Raw genomic sequence first — 23,262 nt, 5'->3', positions numbered from 1 at the left:
TTCCAGCGATTCTCCTGTCTCAGCCTCTCGAGTAGCTAGGATTACAGGCGCCTGCCACCACGCCTGGCTAATTTTTTGTATTGTTAGTAGAGACAGAGTTTCACTATGTTGGCCAGGCTGGTCTCCAACTCCTGACCTCGTGATCTGCCCGCCTTGGCTTCCCAAAGTGCTGGGATAACAGGTGTGAGCCACTGCGCCCAGCCAGTCTTGGGTTTTTTAATAGCAGGTCTGTGACCAATTTCGTCTTCTAGCATAGTTTTTTTGTTGCCAAATATATTTCAATATTGCTTTTTATCTTGGTTACATTTTCTAAAGGCAGTAAACCTTTAGAAAATTTGGTGATAATGAATGGACTCTAATTTCCTTATAAATATGTATGTAAAAGCTAGTAAAATCATCTATTCTCATAACTGCTGAAGTTTTTAAAATCACTTTGTAAAAAGGAAGTTGGGTTTTGTTACCTGAAATGGTCATGATGAGCTGTCTAAATAAAACAGGAAGTTGAAAGTGTAGTAACTTTTAGAAATAAACGTTTTAGTTGTAGCTTTGAGTTCACAGTTTCTGAGAATGAACTTGAACTCTTTAGTTACATGCTTAGCAAGATGAAGATACCATAATTAGGAAGCCTGAAATATGAGATTAATTACTTATTTGGGTTATTTTCATTGTCTGTTTTCTTTATTTCATTCAACATTTGCAAAACATAAAAGCAAAGAGAATTTTTGGGGGGCTGGAAAAAAGTTTAGCATTTTTTTCCCTTCCGCCTAACTAGAAGAATATTTGTGTACAATTTCAAAAGTATGGTAATTGAGAAGTTATGCTTTCAGTTTAGACAATGCTTTCAGTAATAAGGTGAAGTTTTCGGTATTAAGAAAAACTACATGCTTTCAGTTTAGACAACGGTAGTGGTTTTAAGGCATTTTTGAGAATCAAGTTTATCAAAATTATTTAGTAGAGCTGTAGAAAATGTTGTAAATAGATGAAATATGAGGGCTCTGTTAGAGCACATGAAAAATATTTATACTTTTTTTTGAAACAGAGTCTCGCACTGTCTCCCAGCAGGTTGGAGTGCAACGGCACGATCTCGGCCCACTGCAACCTCCACCTCCCGGGTTCAAGCGATTCTCCTGCCTCAGCCTCCCAAGTAGCTGGGATTATAGGCACCTGCCACCATACCCGGCTAATTTTTTGTATTTTTAGTAGAGACAGGGTTTCACTATGTTGGCCAGGCTGGTCTCAAACTCCTGACCTCATTATCTGCCCGCGTCGGCCTCCCAAAATGCTGGGATTACAGGCGTGAGCCACTGCATCCACCAAATATTTATACTTTTAAACTGGATCCTTGATTATGTATTACCTCCATAATTTGCTAGTTACCATTGTAGGATAAAGCAAGCCCTAAAGATAGATTGTTGTGGCTGTTTTCTAACGAGTCATCAATTAATATTAAAACTGTCATTCTTCCATCTTCACTTTTCAGTTAGCTTTGCTGAGAGGTATTCATATAATCTGTTAAGAAATCCTAGGACAGGCTGGGCTCGGTGGCTCACGCCTGTAATCCCAACGCTCTGGGAGGCCGAGGTGGGCATGTCACCTGAGATCGGGAGTTCGAGACCAGCCTGACAAACATGGAGAAACCCCGTCTTTACTAAAAATACAAAAATTAGCTGGCACAGTCGCACATGCCTGTAATCCCAGCTACTCGAGAGGCTGAGGCAGGAGAATCGCTGGAACCTGGGAAGCAGAGGTTGCGGTGAGCCGAGATGGCGCTATTGCACTCCAACCTGAGCAACAAGAGTGAAACTCCGTCTCAAAGAAAAGAAAAAGAAATCCTAGAACAGGAACATAAAGCCTAATAAGCAGGTGTAAACTCACATGTCCAGTCTTTTGTTAGTAGTATTGATTTATCATAATTTCTTCCAGAACACTTGGCTGGTTTATTATGACCAGGCTTAATGCTAAACAAAGTAGTGTAAATTTGTCAGAAAATTCAGATCCCAAGTTTTTCTGATTGTGTAGCCACGCTTTTTTCACTATACTGTTCTTTTCCATATAGCTATGAATGAAAAACCAGAGTAGAGGCTTCCATCTAATGGATTATAAATGAGGTAGTATGGGCCGGGCGTGATGACTCACGTTTGTAATCCCAAACTTTGGGAGGCCAAGGCTGTCGGATCACCTGAGGTCAGGAGTTCGAGACTAGCCTGACCAACATGGTGAAACCCCGTCTCTACTAAAAATACAAAATTAGCCGGGCGTGGTGGCACGCCAGCTACTCAGGAGGCTGAGGCAGGAGAACAGCTTGAACCCCGGAGGCGGAGGTTGCAGTAAGCCAAGATCGTGCCAATGCACTCCAGCCTGGGCAATAGAGCAAAACTCCATCTGAAAAAAAGAAAGGGGCGGGGGAGGTATTATGATGTAGTGGAAAAGAGTGATTGTGAGTGTTACATTTGGTCTTTCCCTGTTGTGCTTCTAGTCACCTTGTGACTGATTTTGGAAACATCACTTAACCTCTATGGGTGGGCCTCAATTTCCATCTAAAGTAGAGAAGTAGGGGGGAATTGGATCAAACCAGCCCAAGAAAATTTAATTAACTATTTCAAACTCTAATGAAAAATCTCTATTTTAAAAATTGAAACACTAAAATGTTCCAGAAGGTTCTATTCATCGTCTGCTTTCCTACATTTGCCCTGATAAGAAGACTGAGTTCTTTGATGACTGAAAGCGTGTATCTTTATCTAGTGCCTAGCATAGTGCCAAGCACACAGTGTAGGCACCGCCTATTAGTATGAAAGAGAACACAACTTCATTAATTCTCATATCTCCCCAGTTCACACCCCTTCATCTCCCATAAAACAGTCCTTCCCCCACAATTATTTCTGTTAGTCTCTAGGTGTTTCTTGTGGTCAAGAGTATGTCCACAGTTTGGGTGCCTCTGTGCATTCCTTGTATCTGAGCATCTACTGACATCATTGGTGCTCTGCTATGCCACTGCTGGGAACATTTGACCCCTCTGGGAGCATCTTCCTAATAGATGCCATAAACTGCAAAGCCTTATGGTTACCAAAATGATGGTGTGTATATATATACTGGAGCCTTGCAAAGCCCCTAATGAAAGTATTTCCTTCACCAGCTGGAAGTACTCTCCTTTAGCGAGCAGATTAAAACACACACCTAGTGTGTGTTTTAAAGAAAAAGGACCCAAGAGGGAAAAAGTTTCCAAGGCATGAATGAATTAAGAGTGGCAGATGCTACTGAGATAGAAAGATGAGGACGTAGAAAACAGCACTCACTCTGACAGTATTCTTTCCAACTGGATTCGGTAAATAAGAGTGAGAGGTACCTCGAGTGAGCAGTGGGAGAAGTCATACTGGAAGGGGTAAGCAGTGATTGACATAAGAAAGTAAAATAAATTCAGGTTCATCCAGACACCCCCCTAATCTTGCCTTGACCCAGAAACATTGTGGTCACAGGGCTTTCAGCCTCCCACTCCCATAAGAAAGCTTCCTAATTATGATATCTTGGTCTTGCCAAGCATTTAGAGGGCCTTCCTCTGTGGCCCTCCAGATAGTGATTTGAATTAAGTAAAAGCTCTTTTTAGATAAGTGTTCTAGTCCAGTCTGAAATCAGCTTGTTGGTCTTTTTGGCACTGTCATTGCCCAGTACCAGCACGTTCTTGGCTCCTTGCCACATCTCTGGCCACAATGTGGGAGGCAAAGGCAGTGAGCATTTCCAGAGTGGTGAGATGAGGCAAGGTCCACACAGCATCTCTGAATAGCATGTCCACACAGGGCTCAGGGTCATCATTCTGCATGTCCACAGTATCTGAGCAGTTGAGATTGGTGGAGTGGACCTTCTTCTAGTTACTCATCACCTAGAGGAAGGTCCTCATCAGCTCCACTTCTCAAAGGGGTGGAATTGAACCTGAACCTGCTTGACAGATGAGAGCCCAAGCCTAGCCAAAGTGGCTGCCATGGTGACCCTCGTCCTGAAAGCCATTTCCATTCATTTAAAAATTGTAGGTGTATAGGAACTATAATAACAGGCTTAAAATTGAAATTTGCTCTGTGTGGTGGGTCACACCTGTAATCCCAATACTTTGGGAGGCTAAGCCGGGATGATCACTTGAGCCCAGAAGTTTGAGACTAGCCTGAGTGACATAGTGAGATCCCTGGCTCTACCAAAAAAAAAAATTAAAATGGTGGGAAAGGGCATGAGTAAAAAGTCCCCTCCTGCCCCTGTCTTCCACCCACCCAGTTTCCCTGACAAGTAGCCAATATTACCAATTCCTCTTGTATCTTTTCTAATTCTATGCATATACAAACACACTTTTCACTTAATAATATCTCTAACCTGTCAACATTCCTTGTACCATTATTTTCATTCAGGACCTTTTTTTATGCTTGAATTATTTTTAACAACATGTTTAATTATCTCTCTGCCTCAGGCCTCTCCTTTCTTTCTACATCCTTCCTGGTTTATCATAAATTCTTCACAGCTATAATGTATTATGAAATTTTGAGCAGTGTGTAAAATTTATCTTTGGTACAACTGCACATACAGATTGTTAAGGCAGTGTCGGTGAAATGGAACATTGATCGAACTCTGTTGAGTCTAGGTCATGGTATAACATACTGTTTAAACAAGAAAACAGCATAATGGCAGACTGTACCAAAGGAAGGTGGTGAGAGAACTTTACCTTGTGGATTCTTTGTTTTACATCTGGATAACATTTAAGTGCTTATTTTGTGCTAACTACTTTATGTATTAACCATGTATTTATCTCACAACATCCTTATAGGACAGATACTTATGCCCATTTTATAGTAGAGTAAACTGAGACACAGGCACATTTGAGGTTAAAATATATGACCAGGTGTCCAGACTAGTAAATGGCAGTGTGGATACAATGCTGTTGTCTACTGTCAGAGCCTGTGCTCTTACCCGTTTTGATTCCTTTGAGGGATAGTAAGATAGTAAGCAGTTTTAATGAAATAATGACATAGTCCTCAACAGCAACCAAGTTAATCATGTAGTAACCTGGATGCCGTTATAGACACTGAAACATTGGTGTTCTCTGGTCCTGACTGCATTATAATTGTTGCTGAAGGGAGGCCGGGCGCCGTGGCTCAAGCCTGTAATCTCAGCACTTTGGGAGGCTGAGAAGGGCGGATCACGAGGTCAGGAGATCGAGACCATCCTGGTTAACACGGTGAAACCCTGTCTCTACTAAAAAATACAAAAAAACTAGCCGGGCGAGGTGGCGGGCGCCTATAGTTCCAGCTACTCGGGAGGCTGAGGCAGGAGAATGGCGTAAACCCGGGAGGCGGAGCTTGCAATGAGCTGAGATCCAGCCACTGCACTCCAGCCCAGTGGACAGAGCGAGACTCTGTCTCAAAAACAAAAAAAAATTGTTGCTGAATGGCCAGGTGCGGTGGTTCACACTTGTAATCCCAGCACTTTGGGAGGCTGAGGCAGGTGGATTGCTTGAACCCAGGAGTTCAAGACCAGCCTGAGCAACATAGTGAAACCCCATCTCTACAGAAAATACAAAAATTAGCCCGGCATGGTGGCACAGGCCTGTAGTCCCAGCTACTTCGGAGAATCACTTGAACCTGAGATTAGGAGATTGCAGTGAGCTGAGATCAGGCCATTGCACTCCAGCCTGGCCTGGGCAACAGTGCGAGACTCTGACTCAAAAAAAAAAAGGAAGGGCTGGGTGTGGTGGCTCACGCCTGTAATCCCAGCACTTTGGGAGGCTGAGGGGGGCAGATCACCTGAGACCAGGAGTTCAAGACCAACCTGACCAACATGGAGAAACCCCCGTCTCTACTAAAAATACAAAATTAGCCCGGCGTGATGGCACATGCCTGTAATCCCAGCTACTTAGTAGGCTGAGGCAGGAGAATAGCTTGAACCTGAGAGGCAGACGTTGCAGTGAGCCGAGATCGTGCCATTGCACTCCAGCCTGGGCAACAAGAGCAAAACTCTGTCTCAAAAAAAAAAAAGTTGTTTAGTGCTCTTTGTACTTAAGTATGCCATGAAGAATTCTAGTATTTATGCTGTGTTATTAAATGCATGTTGAAAATCATGGCTCTAGAAATTTAAAGATCATTAAAGTCCCCGCCCGTAACGAGGCCCAGGAGAAACTTTACAGTATGACAATATCTTAGAACATCCTTACCTACGGCAGAATCTGTGTTTCCTTCAAAAACAGATTTCTGAGTTCCATTCTAGGTATACTGAATCAGAATTTTTTGGAACCAGTGGTCAGGAATTATTTGTAATAAGCCTCCCAATAATTATTAGAATACTTGAGAACCATTATCTTAGCGAACTTACTGTGGTTCAAATCTTAGTCCTCTGCTTATTTAGCTCAGAAGCTTGATTGATCAGGATGCTAAACCCAAGTCTCTCTCAGGGATAAACTCATTTTAGCTAGGCTTATGAAACTAATGTATAAAACTGGAATAACAATTTAATACATATAGAAGGAACTAAGTTCTTTTTTTCAGATAGGTCAGGAACATGGGAAATCAAGTTAGAATGTTTGAACGGAACCAGAATTAGAACAAAGGAAGTTAACTAGATAGTCCAAAGTACTGATGGCATTTTCTTTCATAATAGGCATATGTACCCAACACCAAAAGCAAATCAGGTCTTTGTATAACAGCAGTGGACATTTTTCCTCTAGATAGGTTCATTTGTTGTCACATTACTAGCAGGAGAGTTTTTCAGGACTGGTTATCTGTCAAAAATTTGCATGTTGCAGCTTCTACAGTCTGCCACCCTTAGTTAATGATGCTTCCATTCTTTAATTGCTCGGGTCAAAAACATTAGTGTTATCTTTGACTACTATTTCTCTCACAATCCACATGTAGTCCACTGGCAAATCCTGTAGGCTCTGTCTTTAAAATAAACCCAGAATTTGACTATTTCTTACCACACCTTATTCTAACCACTCTGGAAGAAGCCATTGTGACCTCTAGATTATTAAAATACTATTTTTTCTGGTTTCCCTGCTTCTGCTGTTGCTCCTCCCCAGCAGTCTGTCCTCAATGAAGCATCCAGAGTGATCTGGTTACAATGTAGGTCAGAACATGTCACTTTTCTGCTCAAAGCCCTCCAGTGGCTTCCCATCTTCTTCTAAGTCCCTATGTTCTGGGATGTTACCTCTTTGCCATTTATCTCTGACTTTATCTTCTACATGTTCTTCTTCTGGTCTTTGTTCCAATCACATATTCTCACTGAAGAATCTTTGCATTCTTTTCTCTGGAGTTCTCTTCCTTCTATATCCCTCACTTCAGATACTTAACCAGAAGTCACCTCCTTAATGAAGCTTTCTCTGGTTGTTCTGTCCAGTTCCAAATCCTAACATTTCATGTCCCTTTTCTTTGCCTTGTTTTTTCTCCATAGCATTTATCACTTGCTAGCTCGTATTTTACTTACTTAGTCTTTGCTGTTGTCTTTACCCACTGGAATGTAAACTCCATGAGGACAGTATGCTAGTGAGTCACCATTGCCTAAAACATAGTGGGTCTTCTGATATTTGTTGAATGCATGACTCTTGCTTGGATAGCATCTGTCTTGATTTCATTGTTAACTCTCATAGGGCAGTCTGATTTCCAAGTTTTGTGAGACCATATTGAGGACTGCAGTACTTCTGTATTACTGATAGATTTTTATTAATGGAGCTTTGTCCTCAGAAAGCTTTAGCAAGTGACCATTGCCTATGATGTACAGAATAAAACCAGATTTGATATTGCCATTATTACTGCTATTTGACTTATCTTACTTCATCCTTCTCTTTTATTATCTCCAAATCTTCTGTTCACCAAACAAGAGAGTATTTTCCCACTACCTTTTTTGTTCTTCTTATTCCCTCACTCATAGTGCCCTCCCTTTCCTCCCTTACACCCTATCTAAAGTACTTTGCAGAGCCCAGCTTCTCCTTTTCTTTGTAGTTGTCTTTCACCAACCCAGCTCAATATCCAACTACTTACTCTTAAGTTCTGTGCCTTATGTTATCTGTACTACTGCTTTGGCAGTTTTGCTGCTGTGACTTAGAGTTGTTTTTAATTTTTTATTTTGTTTTTGGGACAGGGTCTCACTCTGTCACCAAGACTGGAGTTCAGTGGTGGGATTTTGGCTTGCTGCAACCTCTGCCTCCTGGGCTCAAGTGATCCTCCCACCTCAGCCTGCCTCCTGAGTAGCTGGGACTGCAAGCACGCAACTAATTTTTAAATTTTTTTTGTAGAGACAGTCTCACTGTATTGCCCAGACTGGTCTCAAACTCCTGGGATTACAGACATGAGCCACTGCACTCGGCCCTGGCTAATTATTTTTAATTTTTTAATTTTTTATTTGTATTTATTTTTATTTTTTTAGAGACAGAGTCTCACTCTATCGCCCAGGCTGGAGTGCAGTGGTGCCATCTCGGCTCACTACAACCTCTGCCCCCCCCCGGATTCAAGCGATTCTCTTGTCTCAGCCTCCTGAGTAGCTGGGATTACAGGCGCCTACCACCACACCTGACTGATTTTTTGCATTTTTAGTAGAGACAGGGTTTCACCATCTTGGCCAGGCTGACCTTGAACTTCTGACCTCATGATACACCCGCCTCGGCCTCCCAAAGTGCTGGGATTACAGACTTGAGCCACCACACCCGACCGGATTTTTTATTTTTTGAGACGAGACATCATTGTGTGCCCATGCTGGTCTCAAACTCCTGGGCTCAAGCGATCCTCCTGCCTTGGCCTCTGAAAGTGCTGGGATTACAGGCATGAGCTCACTGTGCCTAGCCTGAATTATAGTTATTTTTAAATGTTGGGCACATCTCTACTGAGGGCTATGATTTGTATAAATTGTTTTGTTAACAGTGGTAAAGTATACAGAGATTGGAAAGCTAAGGTGCTTACTGTATGTTATGTTCGTCTTATGTTGTTTGTATCTACCAGGATGATTTGCACTTTATATTAGCTTAAGGTAGTGGCTGTCAACCCTGACAGCATGTTAGAATCATCTGAGGAAGCTTTTAAACTGATGCCCAAGCCCTACCCCAGACTATTACATCAGAATTTCTGCAGGCAGAAATTCCCATATATCAGTATATTTAAGTCTTCCCAGGCGATTCTAATGTGTAGCCAAGGTCCAGAACCACTGATTTAAAGGCAAAAGATAATTTGTTGGCTTACTTCTTTGACAGCCCTACTCTTTGTCTTTATCTTTAGTATTCATCTCAGTGCCTGAGACCAAATGAATTGTTTTGTGGTTTGTTTTGAGTGAGTGAACAAATTGTTAAACACAAAGAGCTGAACTTTTTAGAAGACAACATAACTCAGAGTTCAGTGATGTCTAGGTATTTGCTTAGGGAAAAAAATTAAGTATCTGCTGTGTGGGAGTCTGTCTCATGTTACCTCATGGGTTCTTAAAACAGTCCTAGATATGAGTAGGTTTTATAATCACAAAGAAGAAACTAAGACCCAAGCAATTTAGCAGTAAAGCTGGCATGTGAAACTGTATCTGACTTCCAGTGATTTTGAGAAAACAAAATAATTGGTGAAAAGATATACTTTAAATTAGAATACCGTAACATGCCGGATACATACCAGATCTTAAAGGCAAAATCGTTCTTGTTTCCCACTGCTGCTTTTTCCATCTAGCATGGGTTCTCACTGCCGAACTTTACCCTTTCGAACTTGACATCTGCATCATTGCTGACTAACACGTGAATCTCAAGATACTTGGAGTGGTCATTTTTCCCTAATTTCTTTTATCTATTTATTCTTGGGCAACCTGTGGACCAGAATAGGTTCAAAGAGGCTTTTTCCTAATTTTTTAACCTTGTGGGTATTTTTTTTTAAGCACGTTTAAGCTCCTAAACAAGTTGCTTATGGGATGTTTTCGCTCATTTTAATTTTCTCTTCTGTATGTTGTAAATGTTATGCTTAAATATGTCAGTTTTAAACACTACTGAGTGATATGAAATATAATGACTCCCAGTTAAAGTAAAAATGATTCTAATGCATGTTAAAACAGTAAAGAAGACTGTTCAGAACTATTATGGCCAGGTGTGGTGGCTCATGCCCATAATCCCAGCACTTTGGGAAGTCAAGGCGAGTGGATCACCAGAGGTCAGGAGTTTGAGACCAGCCTGGCCAACATGGTGAAACCCCATCTCTACTAAAAATACAAAAATTAGCAGGGTGTGGTGGCGGGCGCCTGTAATAATCCCAGTTATTTGGGAGGCTGAGGCAGGAGAATTGCTTGAACCCAGGAGGTGGAGGTTGCGGTGAGCCAAGATCACGCCACTGCACTCCATCCTGGGTGACAGAGCAAGACTCTATCTCAAAAACAAACCAAAAAAAAAAAAAGACTATTACAATAGAGCAGAAAAATCAGGCTCAACTCCTAATACATTAAAGACAGCTGGGTATTTACGTATAGCCAATAAGCGTAGTTGGGGAGAAAATTATTAAGAGGAGACCATGAGGGTAGGGGGATTCATGCTGAAGGCAGTTCAAAGACTTGTACATCAAAGGTAGGGGATGAAGAACTTGATTAGATATCAAGAGTGGGCAGATTCTTGCTAAAACTGGGCTAGACAGACCAAAGACGGGGATGTGGGCACAGAGGCAGGGTGGGATGTCAAATCCTAGTTCAAAAGAGGCCTTAGAGAGAAGCCTAAAGTTTGCCACTCCATGTGTATGTGAGATGTACATAATTGCTTTAGTAAATAGTGAAGTGTTTAAGACATACCAGAAAAGCAGTTATTCCCTAGAGTTTGTAGAATGTTTTAAAGTGAAATTGCTCTACTTAAAACTAGCTTGCCTGACCTCACTACCTACTTGTGTCTAATAAAACTCAAAATTGGCTACTAATAGAGAAAACAAGTTCTAAAGACTATTACAATGACTTTTGAAAGAGTGAATGTGAGGCAAATTATTTGGAAGTGCCAGCATCTGTTTTTTATAATGTTGATCCTGATTTAAGACATATCTTTATGCTTTTCAAGTCTTCTTGCTTGATAATGATAAACTATATACATCTACAATTTTATTTCTAAGTGCATTCTACGTTATCTCCAGGTCTAAACTGGGAAAATAATATTTAGCTTATTTGGAATTTTAAGAAACACAGATAACAGTAACTTTTATTTAGTGAAACCAGTACTGTATCATTATCATTATCATTATTACTAACTGTGGTCACCATGCAGTGCAGTAGAGCACTAGAACTTATTCTTCCAGTCTCACTGTAACTTTGTACCCTCTGATTGCTATCTTTGATATCTTTCCTTTCCCCATCCCTTCCCTGACCCCTCAGCCTCTGGTAACCACCATTATAGTCTCTGTTTCTCTGAGATAAGCTTTTTTAGATTCCACATATCTTACAGTGAGATCATAAAGTATTCGTCTTTCTGTGTCTGGCTTATTTCACTTAGCATAGTATCTTTCAGGTCCATTCTTGTTGTTGCGAAAGACAGAATTACCTTCTTTTTAAAGGCTGTATAGTATTCCATTGTGTGTATATAACACATTTTCTTTATCCATTCATCTGTTGAGTTGATTGATACTTAGGTTACTTTTGTATCTTGATTATTGTGAACACTGCTGAAATGAACATGGGGGTGCAGATATCTCTCTGACATACCAATTTCAGTTCCTTTGGCTATCTATCCAGAAGTGAATTTCTGAATCATATGGTAATTTTGGTATATTGTGGAATTTCCATGCTATTAGTATTTTCCAAAATGGCTATACTAATTTACATTCCCACCAACAGAAGGGTTCCTTTTTCTCCTTATCCTGGCCCAAGACTTGTTATCATTTGTCTTTTTGATAATAGCCATTCTAACAGGCATGGGATGATATCTCATTGTGGTTTTAATTTACATTTCCCTGATTAGAGATGTTGAGCATTTTTTCAGATATCGGTTGCCCATTTGTATCTCTTTGAGAAATGTCTCTTCAGACCCTTTGTCCATTTTAAAATTGGGTTATTTGTTTTCTTGCTATTGGGTTGTTTTGAGTTCCTTATATATTTTCAGTATTAGCCCTTTATCAGATGTATGGTTTGCAAGTATTTCCTCCCAATCACTTAGTTGTCTCCTTATACTGTTAATTTTCTCCTTTGCCATACAGAAGCTTTTTAGTTTGATGCAACATCCGAAAGATCTTCAAATGGGAAAAACTCCCTTAGGGAATAGCATTGAATTCTATGCAAGCAGATCTTACCAGGATAAGAATAACGTCCTGTATATATCTCTTTCAGGAAAATAAATGCAACTATTTATTCTTGAATACTTTTGGAATGGGTTAGAGTAAAAATAAATACAATAAATATTTACAGAGGCACAATTTACTACTATTATACTTTCTTTAACTATACCCTATTTGAAAAACTTTAAAAACTTTGAAATATGTGTTATTACTCTAAAGGGAAATTGGAATGGACATTTTCATAAAGCTTTTTTGGTCAATAAAAAGTTGCTACTAGGCCGGGCGCGGTGGCTCAAGCCTGTAATCCCAGCACTTTGGGAGGCCGAGACGGGCGGATCACGAGGTCAGGAGATCGAGACCATCCTGGCTAACACGGTGAAACCCCGTCTCTACTAAAAAATACAAAAAACTAGCCGGGCGAGGTGGCGGGCGCCTGTAGTCCCAGCTACTCGGGAGGCTGAGGCAGGAGAATGGCGTAAACCCGGGAGGCGGAGCTTGCAGTGAGCTGAGATCTGGCCACTGCACTCCAGCCTGGGCGACAGAGCGAGACTCCGTCTCAAAAAAAAAAAAAAAAAAAAAAAAAAAAAAGTTGCTACTATTTGTAGTTATTGGTGGGGATTATTATGATGGTAATGATAGAGAATATAAAGTGGCTAGGACCCAAAGAATTTCTAGAAAAAGAGGGTTATTTTCTTTGAAGTAGTAATTTGATAGTAATTTGAAGGGTTTGCTCAGTTTATAAAGTAACAGTTATCCTGCTGTGACCAGTTAAGATAACAGTAGCTGACATTTATTGAGCCTCTCCTGTTATATTTTAAGTATTCTGCTAAAGATTTGACCATATATTATCTCATTTAATCTTCACAACAATTTTTTAAAATTTAATACTGGGTAAGTTGGTTTCCGGTGAAAACCAGAAAACCTGCTACATAAATTCTAAAAGAGCTGTAACAATTCACAACAATTTTTAAGGAGTACATACTATCCCACTTTAGGGAGTGGATGTGGTTCAAAGAGATTTTTAAGTGACTGAACTTCAAAACTAGGTCTGTCCAATCCAGAGCCCGTATCTTTCCATTTGGCCGTAGTACCTCATGATAATCTTTAAAACTGAGAACATTTCCTTTGCATCTTTTTATTCAGAAAGGATTTTGTAAACATTTACTCATTGCCTGCTATATGTAATTTAATTTGCTAGACCCTGTAATGTATAGAAGAGGAAAGCAAGGCAGTTTCCCTCCCAAAAAAGCTTGAGTCTTTGGAGGCAGACTAGTATCTATAGAATTAATTGTCAATAGCAGTTGTATTTTAGGTGCTATGCTAAGCATTCAAATATACTTTGAACACTTTTTAAGGTTGGGTTGGAAGAACCCAACCTTAAAAAGATGGGAAGGATTTAGACAGACCAAGATGGAGAGAAAGGCACAACTTCCAAGGAGAGTATGAGTCAAGGCCAAGAGGTGAAGTCTTTAATACATTCAGTAGACTAATGAAGGAGGTAAAGATTTTTATTGACACCAGGGAGACACGTTGGCAGAGATTTGGCTCCTAAAGTATACAAAACTGGGGTGGTATAAACTGACCAGGCCTTTGCTGATAAGTGGAATGTGGATATTATCTAGCGAAAGAATTCTCCCTTTTCTATCTAGAATTATCCACCAGTGCCCACAGAGTTGCAGTTGTTAAATATTTAACTAATTTGAAGTTCTTTTGTATGTGATTGTCAAGGACTTTTTTTTTTTTTTGAGACGGAGTAACTGGGATTACAACGCCCAGCTAATTTTTGCATTTTTAGTAGAGACAGGGTTTCCACATGTTAGCCAGGCTGGTCTCGAACTCCTGACCTGCCCTGGCCTCTAAAGTGCTGGGATTATAGATGTGAGCCACCATGCCCAGCCCAAGGAAATAATTTTAAAAGCTAGTGATGGCCGGGCGTAGTGGCTCACGCTTGTAATCCCAGCACTTTGGGAGACCGAAGCAGGCAGATCATGAGGGCAGGATCTACCCTTTAGTGTAGATACTATCTGATGAATACAGTGTGTAGTGAAACTATTACTTTATGAAATAGGAACAGTTTTGTAAAGGTTTTTTTTTTTCTAAGCTGCAGTTCAATTTTTGTTCAACTAAAACCTTCATATTAGTGATTCTCAAGTTGGGGAGCTGGCATACCTCCCCTTTATGGGAGGTAACTGCCTTCTTTCTTTCCCTCTCCCACCTTTGAGAATGATTGACTAAATCACTGTTAATGAAAATGTCAGCCCTCATCTGTATTGTAGCAAAGATATTTTTTCAATCACTAACTGCTTAGTCATTTCCCTCTCCCTTTTTGCGCTATTAATTTCATCTTAGCTTTGACCCAGTTTTGAAGTTGGATAAAATGTTAACTTTTAAACTTATTATTTATCATATCTATTCCTCTCAACTTTGTGACAACCACATCTTTCACAAGCATAGCTTTGACTCAATTCTTGGTTAAAATAGTCTAAAAGGACAAAGCCAAATTCATGTGACACACTAAAGGTAATCCTCCAGACTTTTACTTCCTTTTAATACTGCATGATATAGTTGAATGTCTAAGTTATAATTCCCGCTCCACCCATTTATTATAAGCATGCGGTCTTAGACAAGGCACTTATACTCCCTGAACCTATTTCTTGATTTATAAATGGGGATAATAGTCTCTCCCCTGCCTGCTTTAACAAGCTGTTTTAAAGATCAATAAAAGAAACAGATTATGTAAGAGTTTTATAAACAATAAAATAGTATTCATTCATTCACATTCCTAGCATGTTCTAGGTCTCAGTCCTGGGTATACTGCAGTGAACAAACATAACAAGTTCTTTTGTTCTATGTCAAGGGTTGACAAATTATGGCCAGTGGGCCAAATCCAGTCCACCATCTGTTTTTGTTTTGTTTTGTTGTTTATTGAGACAGGCTCTTGCTCTATTGCCCAGGCTGGAGTGCAGTGGCACAATCATAGCTCACTGCAGCCTTGACCTCCCAGGCTCAAGTGATTCTCTTGCCTCAGCCTCCTGAGTAGCTTGGACTACAGGCATGTGCCACCATGCCCGGCTAAATTTTTTTGTTATTTTTAATAGAAATAAGATCTTACTGTGTTGCCTAGGCTGGGTCTCTGAGCTCAGGCAATCCTCTTGCTTTGGCCTCCTAAAGTGTTGGTATTACTGGTGTGAGCTGCTGTGCTGGGCCCACTGCCTGTTTTTACAGGATCTATAAACTAATGCTTTTGGAATGGTTGAAAACAAACAAACAAAAAAAGAATAATCATATTTAATGATGTGAAAATTACATGAAATACAATTTCAGGGTACAAAATAAAGTTTTATTGGAACACAATCATGCTTAATAGTTGGGACAGAAACTGTGACTCACAAAGCCCATCTGCCCTTTACATTAGCAGTTTACTGACTCTTGCTCTGTGATCTTGGACTTCTTTGGGGGATATTGGACAGTAAACATGTAAGTATATGTTCATTGGTGGCAAATTCCTTGAAGAAAAATAAAGCAGTAAAGGGGCTAGAATTGTGAAGGTTGGAAGGGTACAACAGCTACTTTATATATGGGAGTTAGGGAAGGGTAGTTTATTTGGCAGGTAACATTTGAACAGAGACTGGATGAAGATTGGAGTGAATCATCCAAAAGAGCATTTCTGGCCAAAGGAACAAGAAATATGCCCTGAGGCATGAGTGTAGCTGTAAGTCTAGGAGCTAAGTGATATGAGTTGGAGGAATTAGGGAAGGAGGAGCCGTGGAACAGACTTTAGATTTTGTTTTTTGTTTTTGTTTTTTTTTTTTTTTTTTTTTTGAGACAGAGTCTCACTCTGTCACCAAGGCTGGAGTGCAGTGGCACCGTGTTGGCTCACTGCAACCTCCATCTCCTGGGTTCAAGCAGTTTTCCTGCCTCAGCCTCCCGAGTAGCTGGGATTACAGGCGCCCACCACTACGCCTGGCTAGCTTTTATATTTTTAGTAGAGAAGGGGTTTCACCATGTTGGCCAGGCTGGTCTCAAACTCCTGACCTCAGGTGATCCACCCACCTTGGCCTCCCAAAGTGCTGGGTTTACAGGCGTGGGCCACCACACCCAGCCCAGACTTTAGATTTTATAGTGAATATGTAAATATATTGGGCCGGGCACAGTGGCTCGCATCTGTAATCCCAGCACTTTGGGAGGCTGAAGCAGGTGGATCACCTGAGGTCAGGAGTTCGAGACCAGCCTAGCCAACATGGTGAAACCCCATCCCTACTAAAAATACAAACATTAGCCAGGTGTGGTAGCACGTGCCTGTAATCCCAGCTACTCGGGAGGCTGAGGCAGGAGAATTGCTTGAACCCAGGAGGCAGAGGTTGCAGTGAGCCAAGATCAAGCCACTGTACTCCAGCCTGGGCGACAGAGCGAAACTCCAGATGTAGATATAGATATAGATAGAATAATTTTATATGATATATAATTATATAATTTTAATATAATTATATGTATTATGTTTACTACTACGTCAAGGGATTTTTGTGGTATTGTGTTCAAATAGTGAAAAAATCAACACTTCAGAAACTATCAAATATCTAATAACCATCCACCATTTCAGTAACTGTCAGGAAATAACATAGGATTCTTTGCCATGACAATGTGTTTTAGGATCCCATGTTGACATCTAATGATAACTACATTCTTTTTAACCACTCATTAAGTATTTCACCCTTGCCATTGCATATACTTTCAAATTTCCTCACTTTCATTTAAAAACTGGGAGATGTTTTGGTTCCTCTAATTGGATATTTCTCCTGTTCTTGGTATTCTCAGGTAAACAGGGAATATTACATTTTTTCAGCACTTGAACCTGGATTCAAATGATACTACTAGATTTTCTTTCCTCACCCTGCTTTTTACCTTAGATAATGGAAGTGAGTTTTTAGTTAACTTTCATCTTTCATATAATCCCCTCGTTTAACCAATTGATCAATTTTTTAAGCATTAGGTACTATCAGGATATTAAGTGAAGTCAAAGGTCTTGGTCAAGTAGTAACTTTAAAAAGCCTTCTTTATTGCCTTTAGGATTTGGACATCCTCACCTCAGTCCTTTGGCTTCCTTGACCTGGTTCTTTCAGTTTTCACGTCACTCAGTAGCCTTTACCTTTCTTTATTTCCCTTTTCATCTTAAAAAAAAAAAAAAAAAAATTAAAGGATGAGGGATGTTGACATACTCCTTTTTTTATTAAAAATTTTTTTAATTTGCTTTATCATACTAGTAACATTATATTTGTTATATAACTTTTTGAACACAGAGGAAAGCCAAAAAAAAAAGAAAAAAAAATTCTTTTGTACCAGAGATAGTCCTAGTTAAAATTTAGTAGCTATACATGGGTGTAAATATATATAATCTCTAAAAGACCAGGAAAGGAGTAAAGGCCCTTTTCATTCAACAGCACATTATAAACATATATAAACAGCATATTATAAACCCATGTCAACAAATGGAGCACTTCTCAAACTTTTTTACTGTCAAGACCCCTTTACATACTTAAAAACTGAATTTTTATTTATGTGACATATCTGTTACATTAGATATTAAAACTGAGGCCGGGCGCAGTGGCTCACACCTGTAGTCCTGGCACTTTGGGAGGTGAGGCAGGTGGATCATTTGAGATCAGGAGTTCAAGACGAGCCTAGCCAACATGGTGAAACCCCATCTCTACTAAAAACACAAAAATTAGCCAGACGGTATGGCACGTGCCTGTAATCCCAGCTACTCAAGAGGCTGAGGCCAGAGAATCGCTTGAACCTGGGAGGTGGAGGTTGCAGTGAGCTGAGATTGTGCTACCGTACTCCAGTCGGGGTGACAGACTGAGACTCTGTCCCCCCAAAAAATGCTGAAACTGATTTTTAAAATAACTTGTTTTAAAATAATAAACCTATTACATTTAACATAGTTATTTGTTGTTTAAAGAAAAACTTTATTTTCCAAAACAGAAAAGGAATTAGTGTGACAAGTAACATTGTTTTACATTTTGCAAGTCTTATAAATGCCTACATTCAGTTTGTTACGACATATTGTCTTAGTTTGTGTATATTGTTTCCTCTACTTGGAATGCCCTCCCTGGTCTTAACTACTCATCCTCCAATCCATCTCAAACATCACTACCTTTGAAGACTACGTTTTTGTTTTTGTTTTGAGACAGAATCTCACTCTTATCGCCCAGGCTGGAGTACAGTGGTGCAATCTTGGCTCACTGCGACCTCCGCTACCTGGGTTCAAGCGATTCTCTTGCCTCAGCCTCCCGAGTAGCTGTGATTACAGTTGCCTGCCACCATGCCTGGCTAATTTTTGTAATTTTTTAAAGTAGAGATGGGATTTCACCATCTTGGCCAGGCTAGTCTTAAACTCCTGACCTTGTGATCTGCCCACCTCGGCCTCCTAAAGTGCTGGGATTATAGGTGTGAGCCACCACGCCTGGCCAACCACCCCCTGTTTAATGTGGGTATACAGAGTTGATTGCATCTTCCTTTGTGCCTCAGTCTACGTTTAATACCTGCTTGCTACATTACTATCTAGGCGTCAGGTCCTTGAGGGTAGTGACAATGTCTTATCCAGTCTTCAGTCTTTATTTATTGATACTTCTCTTCCTAGTTTGCTGAATGGGTGAATTATTACTTTTTTATATGCAGTATCAGTTCATCTTCTATCCAAACAAACTGCTCTTCTTTCAGTTGTACCAATTCCATCACATTTTGTAACTTCTGAAAATTTGGGTGGGATTTCAGGAATATTAGTATCTTAAATTTTCAGTTTGGTAGTTTTATTATACATTCAAATATTATGTTATATAAGTAGTATGTAAAATATGACTGTGGCTTTATTCCTTTTTCCTTTCAGGGAAGGTACTTTTTTGATAGTGTATGAATATGTATATACTTATTTTTTGGATTACACACACTTCACTTGACTGAGGAGTTTCATAATTATGTAAAGATTATGGGAAATGCACCTTGACAGAAAGGGGATAAACCATAGCTCACTCCGCAGATTTGTCACAAATAGACCAAAAAAAAAAAAAAAAACAGGTTTATTATTAAAAGTAGGATTACTGATTTTTTAAATAAGAGATTGATACCAACAGTTGAAACATACAGAAATGTGATTAAGTGTACATGCCAAAGAAAGTATAGTTAGAAATCTATATTGTAACAGTTAGTCCTATGTAGCATAATTTTCATGAGTTGAGCAGGATTTCTTCCTGATTAGAATCCCTCTTTTTATTGTTTTTGCTCAGTTAATATAAGGAGTCTTATGGAGCATTTCCCCTCCACCAGTTTTCATCCCAGAAAAAGTAATACACTATCTGTAATTACCCTGTCAAGGCAGGGTTCTAACACTTTATGTACCTAAGAATATTGTAATATGTTTTTTGTGCCATAAATTCCTGATGCCTGCTTCCAGGTAGTCCACATACCAACTTTTGTCTTTCAAATCTTAAAAACTTTGTAGGATTTTGCAGCTAAAAGAAATTTTGCAGATCTTCTAATATGACTCTGTGAGGAGTTGGGTTATAATGAGAAAACTCAGGACTGAAAACAGTAATGTTTCTAGGATCACAAATCTAGTTAGCTGATGGACCAACAGAGACAGTTATTGGAACCCAAATTTTCCATTCTACCTTGCTCCATCAATCACTAGGCCTTTCTTGGCTAACGGTTTCATCACAGAGCAGCTTTTCTTTGTCCTTTTCAGAATAAGAGTAAACTTACAGTAAGATTATTTGTATAAACCTAGGGATACTAAAGGTGTAAAGCATTTCTGTTTTGTTTATTTTCTTTTTTGAGACAGTCTCACTCTGTCGCCCAAGCTGGAGTGCAGTGGCAGGATCTCGGCTCACTGCAAACTCCACCTCCTGGGTTCAAGAGATTCTCCTGCCTCAACCTCTCAAGTAGCTGGGATTACAGGTGTGCGCCACCATGCCAGCTAAGTTTTGTATTTTTAGTAGAAACAGGGTTTCACCATGTTGGCCAGGTTAGTCTCAAACTCCTGACCTCAAATGATCTGCCTGCCTCAACCTCCCAAATTGCTGGGATTACAGGCATGAACTACCACACCCAACCCAAATTTCTAGGTTTTTTTCTAATTCTCTTCTCACTCCCAGCTTTCTTTCTTTTCTTTTCTTTTTCTTTTTTTTTTTTTTTTTTTTAAGACAGAGTCTCCTACAGTTGCCCAGGCTGGAGTACAATCTTAGTTCACTACAACCTCCACCTTCCAGGTTCAGGTGATTCTCCTGCCTCATCTTCCCAAGTAGCTGGGATTACAGGCACCCACCACCACATCCAGCTAATTCTTTTATTTTTAGTAGAGATGGGGTTTTGCCATGTTGGCCAGACGGGTCTTGAACTCCTGGCCTCAAGTGATCCACCCACCTCAGCCTCCCAAAGTGCTGGGATTACAGTCAGGAGCCACCGCACCTGGCCCCAGCTTTATTTTCAAGAGACTCTTGAAAGTTTTTTTTTTTTTTTTTAATGCTGAAGAATGGTTTCAATTTGATGGGGTCATCAATAACTTAAAATTGTTTGAAGTAAATAAAGAAGTCAACAGAGGATGCCTATCTAGAAATAGGCTCAGTTTATTGTTAGATATACCATGTTCTTCTTTGCCCTACATTAGGGAGTTGAATCATCTTCATATTCATTATCACATCAAATATTAGGGAATTTTCATCCTTTCTTTCATAGTATGTTAGAACTATACTGAGAGACTTATTTGTGGTGAGCCCTACTTATTATCATTACTAGCATTATTACTATGTATAGATACTGCCAAATATCTATATATTAGTATTGCCAAATGCCAGATAGATAGGAACCATTCTGGAGGATCTTACATCAGTTTAAGAATCAAGAAGGAAGGGACCCAGAACAGTCTTAGAGTAGATTAACTGGAGAATTGCTCTCTAGCTAGTTGGACCACTTAGCTCCTCCCTTCTCTCCTCTTTGGGCTAAGCTGAAGACAAAAACAGCATTTGTCCTCAGAATATAGCACTGAGTATGAGCACTGGGACCATAGACATAGAACAGTGTCCCACCTAGCCTGTTGGACCTTAGGCTCACTCAGAAGATAAAACTGCTCACACACCCTGATGAGCAGAAGCAAATCTACTCTTTCCCTCCCCTGTAGTCACTAGAGACAAACTACCAGCAAACAGAATGGCAAACTAAATTAAATTCAGAGCACCATTTATGGAAAACCAATACCACGAAAGGGAAGAATCAAATTCGATGAAGAGAGGATCTAAATTTTTAGGAAACAATCAGTAGAACAAGACCTTAAAATGGGTAGTTATACTGGGCACATTGGCTCACACCTGTAATCTCAGTGCTTTGGGAGGCTGAGTTGGGAGGATCACTTGAGGCCAGGAGTTTGAGAACAGCCTGGGCAACATAGTGAGACCCTCTCTCTGCAGGAAATTAAAATTTTTTAAAAATTAGCCAGGCATGGTGAGGCACACCTGTAGTCTTAGCTACTTGAGAACTTGAGGCAGGAGGATCACTTGAGCCTAGGAGTTTAAGGTTACAGTGAACGTTGATCACACTGCTGCACTCTAACCTGAGCAACCAAGTGAGACCCTGTCTCTGAGAAAAAACACCTAAAAAATTAAATAAGGAGTTAATGTCCTAATGTAGATGATTGTATACACACTAAAAGAAATTGCTTTGCTCTACATATTTGCCAGTACCAAAAAAAAAAAAAGACAAAAGGAATTACCAAAAATCTTAGAAATTAAAAATTTAACAGTCAAAATAATTGTTATGCTGGGCCTGGTGACGAGTGCCTGTACTCCCGGCTACTCAGGAGGCTGATGCGGAAAGATTCCTGAGGTCAGGAGTTGGAGGCTGCAATGAGCTATGATCACACCACTGTACTCCAACCTGGGCAATATAGCGAGACCCTGTCTCTTAAAAAAAATGGAGCAGGAAAATGGGCACAGATGAAGAGCATATTAGTGGATTGGAGTCAAGCATTTTCCCCAAACAAAGCATAAAATGACAAAAAAGATAAAATCTAGAGAAAAACAATTAGATAAGCGGGTTAGAACCTAACATTTTATCATCCATTTATAATAGTATATCTAAAAAGGGAGAATGGCAACAGGGGGCAGAGGACAGAGACTAGGTTGAATAACAGAAGAAATATTTTCCATAGCATTCCTTATGCCCTCTAATACAGTGGTGAATAGTAGAGGTGATAGGAGTCATCTTTGTCTGGTATTAAAATTGATGACTTAAGGCAGGCACAGTGGCTCACACCTATAACCCCAACACTTTGGAAGGCCCAGGCCAGAGGATCACTTGAATCTAGGAGTTTGAGACCAGCCTGGGCATGGTGAGACTTGTGTCTACAAAAATAAAAATTACAAAATTAGGTATGGTGGCACATGCCTGTGGCCCCAGCTATTCAAGAGGCTGAGACAGGAAGATCGCTTGAGCCCAGGAGGTTGAGGCTGCAGTAAGCCTTGATCATGCCACTGCACTCCAGCCTGGACAACAGCCAAGACCCTATCTCAAAATAAATTAATTAGTTAATAAAGTTAGTGACATTGCTTATGTTTCATTATTAAGGTTTTTGTAGAATTTTGGTAGATAGCCCTTTATTAAGTTAAAGGCGTTTATTTTATATCTACCAAAAACTAATAGTTTTGGTTTTTTATGATATTGGAGTAGGTGTTAATTTTTTTTTCAGCATGAGTTGAGATGATCACATGGTTTTGGTCTTTTAATTTGTAAGTTACAGTAACATATTGAACCATCCTTGTATTGGGAGAATTGGTATTGGTATGCTATTTAATTTGCTAATATTTTATTTAGTTTTGCTTAAATGTTCATAATCTAGATCATAGCTTTCTCTTTTTATGAATGTAATGTATTTGGTCAAAAACTATTATCCTGTTTTTGAAAGACAAATTCAAATTTATCAAAACACATATATTCCCAAATCAGAATGTACCTATATTGATAGTAACAGCTTTGGGGTGCTTTATGAAAAGAA

General features: G+C 39.8%; 1 protein-coding gene and 1 non-coding gene across 2 annotated transcripts in view; one reads left to right on the top strand and one right to left on the bottom strand.

Annotated features, from left to right (window-relative positions):
- CAPZA1 (capping actin protein of muscle Z-line subunit alpha 1) overlaps positions 1–23,262 on the top strand; it is a 50,987-nt gene that overhangs the window by 2,681 nt on the left and 25,044 nt on the right. The window lies entirely within an intron of this gene.
- Positions 13,117–13,177, bottom strand: LOC111556074. Its single transcript, XR_002735714.1, has one exon. It is a non-coding gene; the product is annotated as a U7 small nuclear RNA (small nuclear RNA).

The sequence above is a fragment of the Piliocolobus tephrosceles genome, chromosome 1 (assembly GCF_002776525.5).
Source record: "Piliocolobus tephrosceles isolate RC106 chromosome 1, ASM277652v3, whole genome shotgun sequence".
Lineage (NCBI taxonomy): Eukaryota > Metazoa > Chordata > Mammalia > Primates > Cercopithecidae > Piliocolobus > Piliocolobus tephrosceles.
Note: the sequence above shows the minus strand (reverse complement) of the source record. Positions and strands in the feature narration are given on the sequence as shown.